The following is a 14,180-nucleotide window of genomic DNA, read 5'->3' on the forward strand; positions in this document are numbered from 1 at the left end:
TAAAAGGAAATGTCATTTGTTTGAAGTTTTGTTCGTTTCAAATTTCGTATATTAATTGTCTATTGTTAACTGTTGTAAGTATGCAATAGAATGATATAATAAAACCAACACAAAAATATAACAGTAACAGATACCAAAAAAATAAATAAGTAACGATAAAAACGTGATGTGTCGTGCCACCGTCACGTATTTGAAGCCTCCAATTATTGTTCCTTGTCAAATATATTTTATGTGGTATAGTTGGTGTATATATCTTCTTTTAATTTTCCTACTATAAAGTAGAACAAACATGTTGTGTCGTATTTTTAGGCTTCCAATTATTTTTTCTTGTCAAATTTATTTTATGTGGTATAGTTGGTGTTATATATCTTCTTTTGATTTTCCTACTACTAAGTAGAAAAAACATGATGTGTCATATTTTTAGGTTTCCAATTATTTTTCCTTGTCAAATATAATACATTTTATGTGGTATAGTTGGTGTTATATATATATCTTCTTTTAGTTTTCCTACTACCAAGTAGAAAAAAAAAGACGTGTCGTGCCATGATTATTAGATTATGACTTTTGTTATATGCTGTGCTGTGATCAAGTCAATTTGTCACGTGCCGTGTTCAAGATCGATTCTAGAATTTTTGTCAAGATAAAACATTAATTAGATTTAAATAGTTAATCAAATTTAAACCTACTAACTAAAAAAATCAATCAACATGATAAACATAACTCAACCCATAATTTTGCATACTTCAATTGCAACTAATTTTAAGTCACATATAGACAAAAGTATACATTCTGGATGCACCATTTGTAATTTAAAAACACAAAAAACAATTTTTGTACCAAGTTTATTTGCAATGCTGGCTCATTACGTAATGCTACATTACGAGTGAGACAATGGTACTATGCATACTGCACTTTGACCTGAACTATGGATCTACATCTAAGTATTATAGGTAGAAAATTATTACTTTTGGGTGGTTCAAAATCTTTAGGTAAGATGATTTTGTACTATCTAAATAAAAAGTAAAAAAATTTTAAAAAAAATATAAGATTCGGCTTCTAAGCACATTTTTATATGGGGATCACGATGAGCGGTTCAAATGACTTTTTAGACCATAGAAGAAAAAATCGGCCGGATCAGATTAATTAATAGTTACATCCGATAAACATAAATTATTACAAATATGATACTATTGTTAATGAATTAGTGAAATGAATGTGAAAGTGTAGTTTTCACGATTAATTATAGGAATGAATGACATAGGTATGTTTATATGAAAATATATTATAAACTAAATCATATCATAATGACAACAAGAATGAGACACTTTTTGCGAGGATAAAAAAGTGACTTTTCACGACGGAGTACCGTCATTGTTCTGCTTTTTCTATTCGCGATGGTACTTTTCGCGACGGAGTACTATCATAAATGCGTTTTTTTTCTCGCGAAAAATGTCTACTATGTTGTTATAAATTATTAAACTGAACATGGATAAATTAGTGCATAAATCTGAAATAATTGATTATCAAAGTATATTGAATATACAAGTACACTAAACTTGTTAAACTGAACATGATATATATTGAGAATGATTTTTCAAGTGTTAAAACTGAATTATCAAAGTAGTCACTTTGATACAGACTTCTGATTTCTTATATCATCTCAGATTTCTGTCTAGATTCCTTCTGAGATTGTATATTTAGTTCCTCATTATGATATTGTTTATGGACACTGACACCAGTTAGTATTGGTATTGTTCTTGTTTTTCTAATATGGATTGTAATTTGTTTAGGATCAAACTATGAAAATTAATATCTACTGAGGTACTTTATATAGGGTTCTCTGATTAGATCTTATCGAAACAACTGGACTGAAAATTTTAATTTAAAAATATTGATATAGAAAATATTAATTAAAGTTAAGTGTACTCGACATTTTGCAAGGAAAATATTGTTTATAATTTTTGAAAATGAATACTGATCATCCCTATTAACCTCCATTTAGTGAAGAAAGGGATAAGTACTGATAATCTCAAGAAGTAAATATTGTTTATTGTTAATAATATAATTATGTTACAAAATAAGTATGGCATTAGTAGTGACAACCAAATGAGAAGAAATTATTCGTGTATATCCAAAATATGTAATCGTTTAGTGTTAACAGATGAATTGATGTAATAAAAAATAGAAATATTTTAATATTAGAAATTAAATAGTTTCTAGCTGCAAATAGAAAGGTAATGAATAATTTTAAACTTTATATTGTCCTTCACATCTAAAGTTTTTATTTTATTTTATTTATTTTATGGAATATGATTTTTTTGAGTGAGTAAATTGGTAAAATGGGTTTTGGGTATTTCTATTAGTACCGGTTGTGTACCAATTACTTAGGGTTATATATAAATACAAACTAGTAGTACTACGGTGTGAGTTGGAAATAAAAGTTGTGTGGACCCGTATAAAGGATTACCTGTGATTTATGTCTATAGGATTTATAATAATTTGATTTCAATATTACATTTCTATTGGGATTGGGGGCTTAAAATTTTAGGGTTTTGACTGAAATCCTAGTTCTCTGTATGAATTAGTTATTATAATTTGAGATGCGTAATTGAAATTTTTGAAAAAGGTTGCGATAAGTATTTTAAAGAAGCATAATGGGTTAAGATTTATGATAAGCAATTGTGGCAAGTACTATAATATTTATTGTAAGAGCAAGCAAGTTTGAATGACTATCAAAATGCATTCAGATTTTGAGTATGAACTACAAGCATATTGAAAATGTATTATAAAAGCTAAGAACAATTGTTCTGAGAAACTTGAAAGTGATGATAATTGTTGTCCTGATAAGTTATATTCTTAACTAATCTGTAAGAGGTTGCAACCTCTCTTTGTAAATGTGAGAATAATAGTTTTCTGAAAAAATTCAGTTTTATAGTAATATTTTTTTCTAAGTGTCTCTTCCTGTACTGGTTACTGTTATCTTGACACTGGTATTAGTTAATGTTGATGTATTACTGCCTTCTGACATGAATCAAAGAAAATTGGTAATAATAGTAACCTATATTGTATTATTACTTTTGAATAATAGAAAAAAAAATGTAGTAATGTATTACATAATATGTTAACTACACTGTTATGTCTACAATTATTATTGATTAACTAATGTAGAACTTTACATGTAATATATATTACACTGTTATATTTGCAATAACTAATATTAAACTAACAATGGTTAATTAAGATTATAATCTTTACTGTGTATCAGTATTTTTCAATTGTACAGATAATATGATTGAATGAAATATATTTCGCTACTATAATTGTGATAAATTATTAGAAGTAAACTGTTTATTTTCATAGAAATATGAAGATTTTGGCAGAACAAACTGGTCATTAGTTTTGATTACTAATTTTATAAATGGAAACAAATATCTTTTCTTCTTTGACTGATCACCAAAGAAGAAAGGAATAACCTTTGATATTACGAGATTAAAATTTTATTTTTTATTTATCTATAGTAATGATATTAGAGTAGATGATATTCAACTAAAGATTGTATTACTGATAAAGTAAATATTCTATTTTATAAAATGCATTTATCAATAAGACTAGTATAAAATTGTTTAATGTTATTATGGCATATTAATGCTATTATTATGATACAATAATTAAACTGATATATTTACAATGGCTGAAGATTAATATAGTATAGCATAACATGCTCAAGTATTGGACTAACTAGTACTCAACACTTTATATTTTATATAATATGATATAATGAAGTATATTTTGGTGTTATATTGTGATAAAAACTAACTAGTACTCAACACTTTATATAATATGATATAATGAAGTATATTTCGGTGTTATATTGTGATAAAATTTTATAAATGAATTGTTTATTTTTCATAAAGAGTACAAAGATTAGGACAAAACTGACTAGTCATTAGTTTTGATTGCTAATGTTACGTTAAGAAATTTTCAACAATGAATATATATATATATATATATATATATATATATATATAGTGAGTCTATGGTACTATGCATATTACGATTTGGCACCGTGCTACGGCTCTATATTCGAGTTTTCAAATCCTAACGGTCGATCCGAACCGTTCATCTTGTTCTCCATATTAATATGTTTTTGGAGACCAAATTTTACATTTTTTGAAATTTGTTTACTATTTTTTTAGATTTATTGAAAATAACTGTTTTTGGATGGTCCAGAATTTTCAGATCAAGTGATTTTCTAAATATCTAAAAAAATAGTAAAAAAATTTCAAAAAATGTAAAATTTGGTCTCCAAACACATATTAATATGGAGAACAAGATGAACGGTTCGGATCGACCGTTAGGATTTGAAAACTTGAATATAGAGCCGTAGCACGGTAACAACCCGTGATATGCATAGTACCATAGACTCACTCATATATATATATGTATATATATATATAGAGTTAGGCTGGGGTGCTATGGATAGCATAGTGGCCTCTATGCTACGGTTCAATATTCGAGTTTTTAAAATCCAAACGGTCGATCCGAACCGTTCATCTTATTCTCCATATTAATATCTGCTTGGAGACCAAATTTTATAATTTTCTGATTTTTTTTTACTATTTATTAAGCCACTTTGAAAATCGCTAATCCAACGGTTTTACTGTTTTGTGCAGCCACCGTTGGATCAACAATTTTGTAAAATACTTAATAAATAGTAAAAAAATTCAGAAAAATGTAAAATTTGGTCTCCAAGCAGATATTAATATGGAGAATAAGATGAACGGTTCGGATCGACCGTTTGGATTTTGAAAACTCGAATATTGAGCCGTAGCATAGAGGCCACTATGCTATCCATAGCACCCCAGCCTAACTATATATATATATATATACATATATATATATATATATATATAGAGGTTGGCTAAGATCAAAGTGGTAGTTCTTGAGCTTTGGTGCTACCAATTCGTTTTTCAATTTTCAAAGTTTAAAACGTCTATCCAAACCGTTCAAGTTGTTCTCCATATTAAATTGTGCTTGGAGACCAAATTTTACATTTTTCTGAATTTTTTTGTTATTTATTAAGCCACCTTGAAAACAGCTGATCCAACGGTGGCTTCTGATTTTACTGTTTTGTTAAGCCACCGTTGGATCAGCGATTTTCAAAGTGGCTTAATAAATAGTAAAAAAATTCAGAAAAATGTAAAATTTGGTCTCCAAACACAATTTAATATGGAGAACAACTTGAACGGTTCGGATCGACGTTTTAAATTTTGAAAATTGAAAAACGAATTGGTAGCACCAAAGCTCAGGAACTACCACTTTGATCTTAGCCAACCTCTATATATATATATATATATATATATGGAGTTAGGCTGGGGTGCTATGGATAGCATAGTGGCCTCCCGTGCTACGGCTCAATATTCAAGTTTTCAAAATCCAAACGGTCGATCCGAACCGTTCATTGTTTAATCCATATTGAAATGTGCTTGGAGACCAAATTTTACATTTTTTGGAATTTTTTTGCTATTTATTAAGATGGTTTGAAATCGCTGTTTTCCAGTGGTGCAGAATTTTAATAAAAACAGCGATTTTTAAACCATCTTAATAAATAGCAAAAAAATTCCAAAAAATGTAAAATTTGGTCTCCAAGCACATTTCAATATGGATTAAACAATGAATGGTTCGGATCGACCGTTTGGATTTTGAAAACTTGAATATTGAGCCGTAGCACGGGAGGCCACTATGCTATCCATAGCACCCCAGCCTAACTCTATATATATGTATATATATATATATAGAGTTAGGCTGGGGTGCTATGGATAGCATAGTGGCCTCTATGCTACGGCTCAATATTCGAGTTTTCAAAATCCAAACGGTCGATCCGAACCGTTCATCTTATTCTCCATATTAATATCTGCTTGGAGACCAAACTTTACATTTTTTGAAATTTTTTTACTATTTATTAAGCAATTTTGAAAATCGCTAATCCAATGGTGCAGAAATGTAATCCTTAATTAATTGGTAACATTAACTACAAGCTTAATATTATTTAATTTGTTTCTTTATTAATCTTAATATTATTTATTTATTGCTACTTAATAGGTAACATGTTTCAATAAAACAAATTATTCTTAATATTTTTTTTCACGCAAAATAATAAAAAAAAATCTTTGTCCATCTTTCTCTTTTTAATTTTCGCACTTCTGCATATGCCATTTTGTATTTTGCAAAATATTTTGTCTTGTTTGTTTTGCCTTAATGAAATCTTCTTTCATTTGTTGTAGTTACCGATTTCGAATTAAATTTGACAAAGATGGGAAAGGACGAACGCACGATCATACGGCAGGAAAATTATTCAGTTGTTAAGCTCACATTTTTATTTTGTCAAGAATTTTGGTAAGAGGACATTTTGTTTGATTTTTTCGAAAGGTGGGTTAGATTGTAAAATTTCCCAAACAAATTCTTTTTGGAAGGAAAAACTAAAGCCGCTAACGTTAATTGTTAATTATGGACTATGACCTAAAATTCTTTTTGGAAAGGACGAACTAAATTCTTTTTTGAAGGAAACTAAGACAAATTCTTTTTCCGATTATCACAGCTTTGTTTGAACATTGGATGGAATCTATATATTATGGACTATCACAAACCGTTTAGAGGGCTTAAAATTTTTAATTTTCAATTTTTTTACTAATTGTGTTTCATCTATTTTGACAACAAATTAAAAACCCGAAATCAATATTCGTTGATTCTCAAACATCTACATATAACTCAAATTGTGTTAAATTAAATTTATGAAATAAATCCAAATAACAAAATTATAGAATTACACTTTCTATAAATAATTTCAGGTACCGACCTCCAATATAATTAATTGAAGCACACCCAACAAAACAGAATTAAAAAAATTATATAAACTAATTGGAAATTTATATATAACTACGTAAATTGGGTTCTAACCAAACACAATTGTACAGTTCCTTCAAACACTTGAAATCAGGATTATGCATTTTGGTTTTCATGTTGTAGTAAAATGTTGTTGTGCTGGTTTCATCACGAAGCCGTGGCAAGTACAACTTATTATTATAACTCTTACGTGGTAAAGCTCTTGCAATAGAAGTTCTAAAATCCAAAAATAATGTAAGGTCCCCTAAATCTTCAAGTTGAGTCCAAGACATCGTTGATCTCTCCAACTTGTAAACTCGGATATAATCCATGTTAACTGCTCGAAACACGGAGATTAAGTCACCATTGCACTCTAGCAAATAGCAATATTCTGAGGCAAGCTCGGGTGCCTGATCTAGATCTGAATAAATAGGCAACGGCTTATCGAGAATTCTCCAAGTGTTGTTTTCTGGATTAAAAACACCAAGGCTACCCAATCTACCCAAACAATAGAATTCCCCATCAATGAAAACAGGATTGTTGTCAGCCACTGAGAATAGGCAATTGTTGTTGAATTCCATACGACACCATTTATCTTGTCCGTAATGCCATGTGATAATTGTCGTATGTTCAGGTGGACCAACAAGTGCAAATATCACACAACTCAAAGAGTTTGGCGCACCAGACATTGCGATACCACCGTAGGAATAAGGATATTCTAATATCGGGAGTTGATGAAAATCATTGGTGAACGGATTTAGCAAACAAAGCTGATTGTAACCTTGTAGTGCTAGAACCCACCCGTCTTTGGAGAAGAGCAAGCGGCTTGGCTCATTTGAATTAAGTTTTTTAACATTTAGCTTAAATTCTTTGCCTTTGAAAGGATTGTACATTCGACATGTACCAGATATTTGTGGACAATACATAAGCCATACTCGTTCTTCTTTGATCGGATTGAATATGTTCGACCATGGCTTGCAAACGACTCGAAGGCGACCAGAATCTTTCAAAGGTAATTTTTCTGAAATTAACTCCACCATGTGTATGGGCAGATAATTAGCCAATTGCAAAGAAATAACATCTTCCTTATTTTCATGGTCTTTTACCTGTGACTGTGAGCTTTTTTTAGAACCCTGCTGGAATATAATAAATTAACTTGGTAATTACAAACTAATTAATTACGATAAGAATAATAATTTCTTCGTTACTAATAAAATAGGAACAAATATAATTAAACATACCTCAACATTAAACATATTGATCTCAGATGAAATACAAAGCTCAAGCTTGAGCTCAGGCTTGAGCACAGGTTGCCTACAATTAAAATTATAGTTAGTTTGTTTATGTAATAACACCAAGCAAAAAGGAAAAAATTATGCATGCAGTCTTTAAAAGATATAGAGACATATATATAAATACCTCGAAGGTAGTAACCAACTGAAAGAGCAATAATATTGGCCATGTATTGCTTCTTTAGATAGTAATTTAAAACTGATGGTTTGATTATCCAAACATATTTTGTAGAGCCTTTCTCCATCATAGCACGGTAGCATTTGATAAACACAATTTCGGTCCACTCGAGCATCATGTGCATGAAACGACTGGCTACCCTTACCATGCGAATCGAGAAAAAATGCACAATCGCCAATGCTCTCTACTCTCACCCAATCATCAGTTTCTGTTTCTTCTAACTTGAAAATATCTAGATCAATAACAGTTTTTGTGGAACCAGGAAAGCATGTTCTTACAATGAAAAGATCTCCACATGACTCCACCAAGCGCTCAAGACTTCCAATTCCAAAGGAAAAAAAGTGATTAGGTTTATTCATGCTTATAGTTTCCACATGAGTAGTATTGGCGTTCGTCGAAAGGGATGTTATGTCGATTATCTCTATACTGTTTAGAAGCATAACATATAACTCTTGTTTGTACATGAGCATCGTCGTTACATGAGTGACATCTAAGTCAACAGGCAACTCAGTCCATTCATTGTCCTCCGGATGGCAAAACAAAAGAAAATTATCTTCTTCGCCAAAGAATATAATGGTGCAGTCAGGAGAAGTTGGTGATGATGTTAAAATGCACTTTCCAAGGGATGCAAACAACTCCTCATCAATAGGCGGGAGATGAATCTTCTTAAGCGAGTAGATGTTCAACAATAAACAGTCGTCAGTTAGATCGCTGATTAAAAATAACCACTCTTCAAAGTAAGCCAAGCATAGTTGCCTCTCCAGTTCAGGGATTTTTCTTTCTTCAATACTTCCACTCAAGGGATTGATCAAGGTTTGAGTTTCTTTATCTGAACCATATATTCCAATCAGCCAAGGTTGATCATTCAAACCACACCAGACCATATTTACTACCTTCTTTGATCAATATAATCACCTATTAATTTCCAATATAATAAATGTATATTAGAATACTTGTTAAGTTGTTAAGGCAAGGTGTAATTAGATCCCTCCTCATATATATATTCCTTTAGCTTTTAAAAGGGTCTATTTATGAACTGAATGTAATTTTGAGAGAGATTGGAGCTCCACCTTTTCAATTCCCTTAATTAGGACTTTAGGAGGTAGATGGCGCAAGCAATTTCTAAATTGGGAATCTAATCAATTACCATGCTAGATTAATTATATCTATCGTTGATTTGGAAACTGTATTTTGATTTTGGGACAATCAATTTAATTATATGTCTTATTTCTATTTGGAATCAAATTAACATAATAAAATATCTGAGTTTCATTATTAATTTGTAAGAAATGGATTTCAGAATTGCATTTTTTTAAAGTCCTATATTTTCTAATGATGCAAACGGATCGCTAGTATATATGATTATGCATATGCATGTTACTTGAAAATTGAATAGATAGTAGAAAATCTGTATACGGAACAAGATTCATTTGTATAAATGAGATAAGATATAATTTACCACTAGAAGTGTAAAGAATTAAGCACCGCAATTATAGCCTTCCTCTCTCCTCCTCTCGTTTTGAAGGTTGGGAAAATGGTCGAAGTTCCACACGAACGGTTGGAATTTCGTGAGTCAATATACTAGTACCACGAACTACCAGTCGATCCCCTCCTGTATATTTTCCTAAAATTCCTCCTCACTTTCTCTCTCTAGCAGGTTATGAAAGATAAAGAAATAGGGCTTTTTCTTTTTTGCATTTCTGAATGCCCATGAGCAATTGATGGATGCTCATTCTATATATATCATCCCGTCTTTATTAAGACCTTCCAACAGTTTTCTAAAAACAACATTTTCTGTAAATAACAAAGAGAAATTAGAAAAAGTTGAAAGAGTGAATTCTCAAAATAATTAATTTGCATAAATAGCAATTTTCAGAAATAATAGAGAGAAAATTAGAGCAAATCACCTCTAATAAAATTCTGTACAAATATTCCTACAACTTAAAATAGCATCTTGATCCATAATATTATAATTTACATGTAATTTCCTTCCATATAATTGGCCTAAAAAACATATTACCAGAAATATCAGATAATTATGTTTATTCAATTAATAAAATTGTATTTATGTTCTTTATCAATTATTAAAATTCGAGAATATCACATTAGCCGGTAAATCTGAAATGTCAGTTTTATATAAAACAAGAATGAAACATATAAAAATGGAAGGAAGAAAATATATATCCTCTATTACTGCATGTTATTTATTAAATCAAAATCTAGTGAGCTTCGGCTAAAATTAGCTAAGTAAACTGGAATTCCGGTTCAAATCCAAAATCTGATCTTACGGGCTTCACAGAGTAGACAAGTTGAAAAGAAAAACAAAATTCCAGCTTTTAATTAACCAAATAATTTATTTAGATCATTTCAAATTAACCGGTTGGTGGGGGTGATAGAATTAGGGTTGACAAAAAAATTCGTGGCTCGTGGGTCGCTTGGTATCAGCATGTGATTCGATTGGTAATAGCTTGTTCATTAGTGGACTGGGCTAAAACGAGCCCGCTCGCTATAGACTCGAGCCAAAATTAATTAGTTTGAATTAGACCTGTTTCAGCACGAGCTAGCTCGGTTTACTAACAACCTATTGAATATACGTAGTTTAATAGTTTAATCAGATCCGTTCACTTCAAGTTGGGGTATACTATGGTCTATAGATGTTATAGTCAATATTATAGTAATTGCACTTTTTGAATTGTGCTTGAATTGATTGCTAAATTTGTATGGACTATGTGTAAATTTGAATTTGTTTGATTTTAATATGCATGAATTTATTCTGTGAACTATATTTGTATGAATTTGAAGATTTGATATTTTGATATGAGCTATGTTTGTATGGATTAAATAGGAGACTTTGAGTCTCCCCGAGGTTGGATGTTTTAATTTTTCTTTCCTTTAATTTGACCTATCTATAAATTTGTAAGCTTAATGTACTCTGATGTAACTTTGGACAATTTTCATTACTGAATTACACCTAAGGGTTTCTGTTAAAAAAATAAAAACTTCCAAGCGTGAAACAAAAGGAATATATATAATGGGGGAGAAGAGGAGAGTCCGGATCCCCTAATGGAACCTAATTTTTGTGTTTAGATCTGTACCGTCCGATTTGAATCCGAATCAATCTGATCTGAAATGAAGCACATGGGACTCCCTTAATCTGATTTTAACTTTCATATTTCCGTGTATTTAAGTGTTTGTTGCTTAGACATTTAATCCCTTCATTTAAATTTTATTCAGTTTACATTATTTGAGATTATTTTTATCTTATAGATAAAAAAAAAGCCTTAGTTACGTTTATCCAAAACTTTAAATTGTTAGGTTTATTTTAAATTTATTTATTCCTAATTTATTATTGATTTACTTGTACGTTGGATTTAAATACCTTAATTTTTTTTTTACTCATTCGTAACATCTGTCAAGTCAATTATTACTAACTACATATTATTTATCGTTAATTAATCCATTTTAAAATTATTAATTATCACAAAACTAACATATATGTCAAAGAATATAAATTTTTTATAACTCAAGCTAATGGCTAGAGACATGCCTAGTACTTTTCAACACATTAAACTAAATTAAAATGTTGGAGTCAATGATGAAGAAAATCTTAGAAACCAATTAAAACTTATTATGTAGCATTTAGTTGCACTCGCTGTGCAGAAACCAATTAAAAGCCCCAAATTATTATCTCCTTAATCACACACTTTTGTTACTGATGCAACCAATCATATATATTGAATTTTTATTTTGACGCAGAAAAGAGACATTCAAATTAAATATGAAAAAAACCTAAGAATTCGGTGTTTCCTACATTAAATTCATATGTCACATATCTGATCTATAAGTTACAAACCAAATTTAAATTAGTCTAATGAACTCAGTGTTTTAAAAGTCGGTTTAGTCGGCCGAATATTTGTATTTGGTTGGAATCCGGATAGAAAATAAGTATTTTGTCCAATATTCGGTTTCGAATATTCAGCCGCATATTTTTTTCTGCATATTATCTATTCGGTCAAATATTTTCGAATAGAGAATAAGAATCCGAATAAGAACCGGATATTTTCAAATAGAGAATAAAAATCCGAATAAGAACCAAATGAGTTATAATTTCATTTATTTAAGTTTGAACTTATATTTTATTTATGCTTATTTGTAGTTTCGTAATTTGTACTATGGGTTGTTAGCTTGTTATGTTATGTTTTATTTATGTTTATTTGTAATGTTTATCTATGTTTATTAGAGTTAATGTTTATGATTTTTTATTTGAAAATCTGAATATTCGGCCGCATACTGTATATGCGGTATTAAGTGGCTTTCCGAATACCAAATAAGAACCAATTATTAAAACACTGAATGAACTACATCATTAGCATCGTTTGTTATTTAAAATGAGATTATAAGAACTTGATTTTATATAGATTAAAGATTGGAATGCAAGTCTAATAAAAGCATAACGGATTTGATTATTTTGAAAGAGAAGTAAAACATACAACAACTTCCATTACTGTTATATGTAAGATATGTCTATTATCATTTATCAATTGTGCATGCCACGTGTGAAGTTAATATGCAAAAGAAATTTAAGAATGAATCTTACAATATTTTTGTAAAAGAGAAAAAAAAAAAAAAGAGGAATAGTAAAGAAGATCAAGAAGTAAAGAACAACAAATTCAAAATCTAAGCTATTAACTATCAAAAACTAATGAACAGCAGAATAAATCGAATTAAGCTTCTTGAACTAATGAACAGCAGAATAAATCGAATTAAGCTTTTTTGACTGCTTTTGCTCGACTCCGGCATGACGGTACAAGAAGCAAATGTCATGGTGGAACGACAATTTTTCAAGCCTTTGGAATTCTGTCCCGCACCGTCTATCCATCTGTATCTATAGATATCCTCTTTTAGCTCTTTCACTAAACTGTCTTCTTTTTTCTTTTTTCTTTTTTCTTGCTAGCCTGTTTTCTGCTCTGCTTGGCCATTTTTGCAAAAATTAAATCAAGGGAAAGGTTACTTAAAATTTTTAACTGGAAGGCGATTATATAGCTGCTAGTGAAAAATATTGTAGAATAAAATTTTAATTCGAAACTCATCATCCTTCAATATTTTTTTGTGCTTCAATAAAAAGAAAGCAAATATTGTAGTATAAAACAGAAAAGATACTACAATGTTTGTAATATTGTAAGTATTTAAACATCTATTACTTTATGTATATAATAATTCAATGTTTGTAATATTCATTTTTCTCCAATATCTCGTTGTCCGTTCATGCATTAGTTATCTATCAAATACTGTCAAAAGACAACACTGTTACATTTTCTTTATGGGTTTTCTTAATAAAATTATGCAGCAATAAATGTTAAGACCAAAAAGAATGGTAAATTTTTAGTCTTTATTTAAAAGGATCGACAATGTAGTGATACAAAAATATATGAACGATTAAGAGACGATTCAATAAGCATCAATTAGTCACATTTATAAAATGATGCAAATTTGAAATGCGTTTTGTGTCTGAAGTAGAATCTCTGAGAAGAAAAAAAATTCTTTAGGATGATTCTTATTTTGTTATTACTTTGGACTTAAATATAATATTCTATTCAAATTTGGACTGTGTCACGCCTAATCATTATTATAATAATCTATTTAATTTTGATGATATTTAGAAAAACTATCCTTGTTACTCCAAATCATATCATTTTTTTTCATCACCTTCTCTCTCAATTTAAACTCCATTTTAAATTCAATATAATATTTTTCACAAATATACCTTGATTGGGGAATCTTTAATTTGTTGTAATAATATGAGTTTGGAAAGAGTGTTAATTGGATGG

This window comes from Carex rostrata, chromosome 24 (assembly GCF_964058835.1).
Source record: "Carex rostrata chromosome 24, lpCarRost1.2, whole genome shotgun sequence".
NCBI lineage: Eukaryota > Viridiplantae > Streptophyta > Magnoliopsida > Poales > Cyperaceae > Carex > Carex rostrata.